The sequence below is a fragment of the Delphinus delphis genome, chromosome 21, assembly GCF_949987515.2.
Source record: "Delphinus delphis chromosome 21, mDelDel1.2, whole genome shotgun sequence".
In the NCBI taxonomy this organism is placed as follows: Eukaryota; Metazoa; Chordata; class Mammalia; order Artiodactyla; family Delphinidae; genus Delphinus; species Delphinus delphis.
This window is the reverse complement of record NC_082703.1, coordinates 24,970,893-24,978,187: the sequence shown is the minus strand read 5'-3', so window position 1 is coordinate 24,978,187 and position 7,295 is coordinate 24,970,893. Positions and strand designations below refer to the sequence as shown.

Here is a 7,295-nt window from a genome sequence, read left to right as displayed (position 1 = left end):
CTTGTCCCCCATGTACAACCCCAGGGCAGGAATGAATCCCTGTCGCCTGGATCTTCTTCTGTCTTGGCAAGTGTTGGGTGGGACAGCGACGGGACCTAAGGATAGAGGGGTGGCTGCCGTGCGTCCTGTCAGGCAGTGTCCTCATGTGTTTGGTCTCAGGACTGGGCGACAACTGACTTCACAGAGAGAGTGGAGCTGGGATTTGGTGGGCTGTATCGATAGTTGTCTCGGTTTTCACTTATAGTAATCACTAAAATATAGTAAACCCGTTACATACTAACAAAACATTTCCTGTTTTGTGAGAACTGCTTTCCAAAAACAGCTCTCCACTGAGAAGAGTAAATTATACATTTTTGTCATCTTATCCTCGACTGACAGAAGCGAGAAGTGTTAACACCTGTTTCTGAATTTGTTGGTCGTAACGGTACCAGTGCCCGGAACCCTGGCCCGTAACTGGGGGAACGTGAGTGTGGAGGGAATAATGCCCTGGGGCTGATGGGAACCCAGCTGTGACCTCTGGGGCCCCAGGCCACCCCCGGGCAACTGCATCGGCAGCCTGGCCGGCATGTGAGGTCTGTAGCTCTAACCCTGAGAGCAGGGCTGCTGGGGGACCTTCAGCTGAGGGCGGGCACCAGGGTCGCTCTGCCGTGTGGGCCGGGCTGTAGGGAGCAGCGGGACGACGGCGGAGGCTGGGAAGCTGGGGAGACATGGGTGGAGGTGACGGTGTGCCTTGCGGGCAGAGTCAGCGGGGCCTGCTGACGGAGTGGATGTTCAGGAATCACACGGTGGAATCGAGGACGCTGCCAGGAGTTGTGACGTAAACAGGCAGTGAAGATGAAGCTGAAGGAAGACAGGCCGTGGAGAAAATCAAAGCCGGTTTGGGGTGAAGTGGAGCCCGACGCCTGCCCGACACGGCGGACGAGATATTCGAGGGAAGCTGGCTCTGCAGCCGGGGCGGAGGTAAAACCCGGGAGCCTGTGGGGAACATGTAGCTGAAAGCTGGGCCGGGGGGCGCCTGTGGAGGGCACGATGGGAGAGGCTGGGAGATGGGGGAAAGCAGCGGGAGGATGGAAGGATGAAGACGGTCGTGTTCAGGACCCCCAGGAGGAGCCTCGCGAAGGGGGAGCGAGCGAGCGAGCGAGTGAACGCCATCAGCGTCCGGTACCAGTGCCCATGGGGCGGGGCGGGGCGGTGGGAGGTGGTGAGGGAGCCAGGCCTGTCGATGTGGGGGGCGGAGGGCGGCAGAGGGCGCTGGAGGGGGGCGCGTGTATGGGAGATCCTTGCCGGGTGTTCCGAGAAGAGGGAAAGTGGCGGTTGGAGGAGTGAACTCCCGGGACCTCTCAGCGTCGGGAGCTGTCGCTGCGTTTGTGGGGTAACCTTCATAAAGCAGAAGAGGAAACGGTCAGGTGCAGGGAGAGGGCGGCTGCTGAGAAAGGCCTGGATGGGCCCCTGGCGCCAGCGCGAAGAGGCCTTAGACGGGGTGCGGACGGGGCCCTCGAGGCAGCGGGAGATGGTGAACTTGAAGGTGAGAATATCTGGATGTTCTCTTCGGTGCAGAGGCTCAGATCCCCCTCCCCGCCGCCTGGGCTCTGATCTCCGAGACCCTCCGGACACCCTCCTCTTACAGGGCCGGCTTGATCTGCCTCTGACCGTGGTGGGTCCCAGCTCCTGCCCTGTCCTCCCCAAACCCCAGCCTGTATCCACACAGGTGCAGACTACTCCCAGGTGCACAGTAAACGCTCGTGTACCCAGTAGCGTGGACGCATGGTAAAACTTTTACCTCTGAGACCTTGTTTTTTGTGTCCTGCCCATAAATACCCAGAAGCAGGATTTCAGGGTCATGGGGCAGGTCTGTTAGCTTCCTGAGCAACCTCCCCAGTCTGACAGAAGGAGACTGGGTGATGCAGGAGGTGGACCCCTGGAATGACCCTCAGGCTGGGCAGCTCCGTGACCCTGCTGGGCGGGGCCTGGGGGAAGCTGAGCGGGGAGGGTGGTGGGATGCAGGAGGGTGGGCCGTGGGGCTGTGTGTGGATGGAGCCACAGCTGCGGGTTGGGGAAGCCCGGATCCTGCAGGTCCTGGCTGCGTCCTGTTCTCTGCAGACACACGTGCACGGAGGCCTCCTGTTCTGCTCCGCGGGCAAGGATGCTGGCGACTGGGGCAGCCGGCCTGGGAACACGGCCACCTGCCCCTCTCCCAGCGAGGTGACCACACGCAGAGCTGGTGACTACTGCCCTTCGCCCGCTGAGCGTTCTCCAGAGACACTTCTTCTACTGCTACTGCTGCGACAGATGCTGTCACCTCTGCGCTCAGTGCCTGCTGAATGCGTACCGCGCAGCACGTGCTGTGGGACCTGGAGCAGGTCATCCAGGGGCCCTGCAGCAGCCTGTGTCACAGGGAAGGGGGGACCCGGCGGAGGACTGTCTCTGGCTCCCGACATGGCTGGGGCTGGCCCCAGGTCCCTCGCTGGCCGGCTTCAGTTATAACGCCCACCGTGCTCGCCAGTCTGGGGGTGGCCTGGGCCAGGCGGGTCTTAGGCGCCTCCTCACAGCCCGGTGGGTGGGCGGGTGGCTGGCAGAGTGAAGGCCGGAGCTCTCAGGCTGCCCACCCCGTTCTCCTGGGCAGGCATACAGGGCCAGGAGACACACGTGGCTGTGCTTAGACCTCGTCCATCTCAGGAGCAGGGCTGGGGCCGGAGCCCAGGGGGCACGAACCTACCCGCTGTGCCACGTTAACGCTGGAGAAGGGTCACCTGCAGATGCTCAGGCCAGGCTGAGTCCTCATCTCTGAGAGGAACAGCCTGAGGCAGACCAGAACTGCCTCCCCTCCCAGGAAGAAGAGGCTGGAGAGACGGGAAGAAGACCCGGCAACGCCAGGACCGCGGGGACTGCAGGTGACCTTGAACAGTGTAGGGGATGGGTCCCCTGCCCCACCCTTACGGTCATGTCTGCATAACTGCACTGAGGTGTAGTCAGCTAGCAGCGTTCCTTTGGGATATACAGTGTGGCGATTCCGAGCTTTTACAGCACGTACATCGTGCGCCACTTACTGTGCAGCATCGCCTGTGTTCCCTGTGTTGTACAGCACATCCTTCAAGCTGACTGTATACGCAGTAGCTTGTACCTCTTGATCCCATCCCCCAGCATTACCCCGCCCCCTGCCTCTCCTCGCTGGGAACCACTAGTTCATTCTGAGTGTTTTTTGTTCACGAGTTTTATTTTTTAGATTCCGCATTTAAGTGAGACTCATACAGTATGTTTTTCTCTAACTTATTTCATTTAGCAAAATACCCTCTATTACATCCACGTGGTTGCAAAATATCCTCCACTACATGCATGTTGAATGAGGTTTGGTTTAATCCACCTCAGCCCCCAATTAAGATGGATAACAGGGCTATAGATAATATGAGGTTTAGGTTGATAGATGGTGAGATGTGATACAGTACTGACGGGGGTGCAGGTTTTTGTCGTGTTAATGGCGTTGAGCCTGCTATTAACGGGATGCACTGAGGTGGGATGGGGATAGGCCTGGTTTTATGGTTAGGGCTATTGTTGCTGCTGTTGGATTGAGTATTTTGGTGATGGTTCATTGGCCGGAGTGCAAGTTAACAACTGCTATTATAAGTAGTATTGATGCGGCAGCTTGTGTTAGAAGATATTTAGTGGATCCTTCTATAGCTCATGGGTTAAATTCTTTTTATTATAATGGGAATAATGGCTAGTATATTTATTTTGAAGCTGATTCAGATTAATAATCAGTGGGAGCTGGTTATTATAGTTCCTGGGATAATGGTTGTTAAGATGATAATAAAGATGATAGGATTAATTAGTGCAGGAAAGGTATAAACCAACATTTTTGAGGCCCAAGAGCTTATTTAGCTGACCTTATTATAGAATATGGTGTAATATGGAAGCACGAAAAATTCTGAATTCTGAAAGGTAGGTTCAATTTCTATGATCCTAAAAATAAGAGGATTTAGACCTGTATCATTTACTCTATCAAAGTCTTTTGTCAGACATACTATGTTTGTGGAGGGATGCTTGATATTATAATAGGTGATGAGATGGGTCATATGCATAGGGCTAGCGTTAGTGGTAGGAAATTTTTTCAGAGTAAATGTGTTAATCATATCAGAGTCGAGGATAGGATGCTTGAATTCATAGGAAGGAGACTGTTAATAGTAGGTTTTTTTTAAATTTATTTTTATTTTATTTATTTTTGGCTGTGTTGGGTCTTTGTTGCACACCGGCTCTCTCTAGTTGCGATGCATGGGCTTCTCATTGCGGTGGCTTCTCTTGTTGTGGAGCACGGGCTCTAGAGTGCAGGCTCAGTAATAGTGGCGCATGGGCTTAGTTGCTCCGTGGCATGTGGGATCTTCCTGGACCAGGGCTCCAACCTGTGTCCCCTGCATTGGCAGGCGAATTCTTAACCACTGTGCCACCAGGGAAACCCAGTAATAGTGTTTTGATGATAAAATTGGTGGTATAGAGTTCTGGTATGTATAGGTTGTGGAATGCTTCTAGGAGTAAGATTGTCACGAAGATATTTATCATGATAACGTTGGCATCTTCTGCTGGGAAAAACACAGTGAATGGGCTTGCTGCGTATTCTACATTGAAACCTGATGCAAGATCAAGATTCTCCTGTCAGGTCAGAGGGGTCTCAATGAGTTTCTGCTAGAATGGAAAGAAATATTGTAGCCAGTGGTCATATGGGAAAATTATCATAATTGTTCTTGTGTTGTGATGAGGGTTGAAAGAGTGAAAGATCCATTTATTAGGAGAACCAATGAAAGAATAATTGCTGGTGTTACTTCATATGAAATTGTGCTACTGCTCGTAGGGCCCCGATTAGTGTGTATTTTGAGTTGGAAGCCCATCGGGATCACGTAGAGTATACAGCCAGCCTTGATGTAGCTAGTATAAATAACACTCCCAGGCTTCTATTAATGAAGGAGTAGGGGGACTCGTACGGTTAGGGGTAGCTAGGATTGGGGCGATGATGAGTATGGAGATGGAGGATGTAGCTGGTAGTAGCCGTTCTTTGATGAATAACTTGACTGCATCTGCAATGGGTTGTAATAGGCCGTATGGTCCCATGATATTTGGCCCTTTTCGGAGTTGCATATAACCTAAAATTTTTCGTTCAGTTAGTGTTAGGTGTGCTATGGCTAAAAGAATAGGGATAATAGGCATTAAGATGTTGATTATAAACATTTTGCTGGGGAGAGAATTTGAACCTCTGGTAATAAAGGTTTAAGTTTTACGCAATTACCGGGCTCTACCGCCTTAACAAACCCTGGTCTAGGGTGGCTATTTTGTATTTGTTTATTAAGTTAAGATTATATCATTAATTATTTTAAGGTGCTTATGTGAAGTGGGTCTTATTTCTCTTGTACTTTCATACTGGAAGAAATATATAATAGGAACTGACCTGGATTACTCCGCTTTGAACTCAGATCAGGTAGGACTTTTTTTTTTTTACCATCTTTATTGGAGTATAATTGCTTTACAATGGTGTGTTAGTTTCTGCTTTATAACAAAGTGAATTAGCTATATGTATACATATATCCCCACATCCCCTTCCTCTTGCGTCTGCCTCCCACCCTCCCTATCCCACCCCTCTAGGTGGTCACAAAGCACTGAGCTGATCTCCCTGTGCTATGCGGCTGCTTCCCACTAGCTATCTATTTTCCATTTGGTAGTGTATATAAGTTCATGCCACTCTTTCACCCTTCCCCCTCCCCGTGTCCTCAAGTCCATTCTCTACGTCTGCGTCTTTATTCCTGTCCTGCCCCTAGGTTCTTCAGAACCACCTGATCCAACATCGAGGTTGTAAACCCTGTTGTTGATATGAACTCTGGAATAAGATTGTGCTGTTACTTCTAGGGTAACTTGTTCCGTTGATCAGTTTTTGGATCAATAAGGGCTACTATGTTTTGACTGGTAAGTCTAGACTTTAAGCACTCGGAGGCTTTTTTGTTCTCCGAGGTCACCCCAACCAGAATTGTTAACCCATGTGAAATTTTGTTATCCCTTGGTGGTTTAATTATATATTTTTGGATTAACTAATTAAAGCTCCATAGGGTCTTCTTATTTTGTTATTCCTGCCTCTTCATGGGAAGGTCAATTTCACTGATTAAAAGTAAGAGACAGTAAAACCCTCATGTGGCCATTCATACAAGTCCTTATTTAGAGAACAAACGATTATGCTACTTTGCACGGTCAGGATACTGCGGCCGTTCAACAGTTGTCACTGGGCAGGCAGTGCCTCTAATGCTGGTTATGCTAGAACTGATGTGTTTGGTAAACAGGCGGGGTTTGTGTTTGTCGAGTTCCTTTTACTTTTTTTAATCTTTCCTTTGGTGCATGCCTGTGTTATATTAACAGTGTAGTTAATAATTTAGTGCTGAGTTGTATTTATTTACTGTTAATTATCAGCATATTATTAGTTACTGATGTAAACTTATGTAAGGAGAAATATTTCTTGTTACTGTTATTAACAGTATTGTTTCTATAACTTAATAGATTGGTCCAGTAGTAAGACTAGGAGTTGATTTGTTTATTGTTGGTATTGGGATATATTTATTGTTGAGCTTGAACGCCTTCTTAATTGGTGGCTGCTTTTATGCCAGCTGTGGTGTTTGTTTTTTACTCTCTGGTTATGGTCGTATCCATTTGTAAAAAGCTGTACCTTTTTAGACTAACATTTAAGAATACATTAAAACTTACAACGGGGCTTCCCTGGTGGCGCAGTGGTTGAGAGTCTGCCTGCCGATGCAGGGGACGCGGGTTCGTGCCCCGGTCCGGGAGGGTCCCACGTGCCGTGGAGCAGCTGGGCCCGTGAGCCATGGCCGTTGAGCCTGTGCGTCTGGAGCCTGTGTTCCGCAACAGGAGAGGCCACAACAGTGAGAGGCCTGCGTACCGCAAAAACAAACAAACAAAAAGACACTTAAAACGGTTTTTAGTACTTTTTAAGGTTGAATTGAAATTCTTTTTTTGGACAACCAGCTGTCACCAGGCTCTTTAGGCTTGTTAGCTCTACTTACGAATCTTCTCACTGTTTTGCCACATAGATGAGTTTGTTCTAATAAACTGTTCATAAGTAGCTTGTTTGGTTTTGGGTTACTTAAGTTCTCTTTGTTAAATTTTTGCTAGTTAAATCATTATGCAAAAGGTACAAGGGGTAAACTTTGCTTTTTATTACTTTTAATATTTCATCATTCCCTTACGGTACTTCCTCAATAGTGCCAGAGGGTAATTTAAATTCTATCTCCTATACTTTTAAGTGTTGAGTG

General features: G+C 49.3%; 1 pseudogene; it reads right to left on the bottom strand.

The window, feature by feature from the left end:
* Nucleotides 1-614: 614 nt before the first annotated feature.
* Nucleotides 615-5,193, bottom strand: LOC138413945 (NADH-ubiquinone oxidoreductase chain 1-like; annotated as a pseudogene).
* Nucleotides 5,194-7,295: the final 2,102 nt, after the last annotated feature.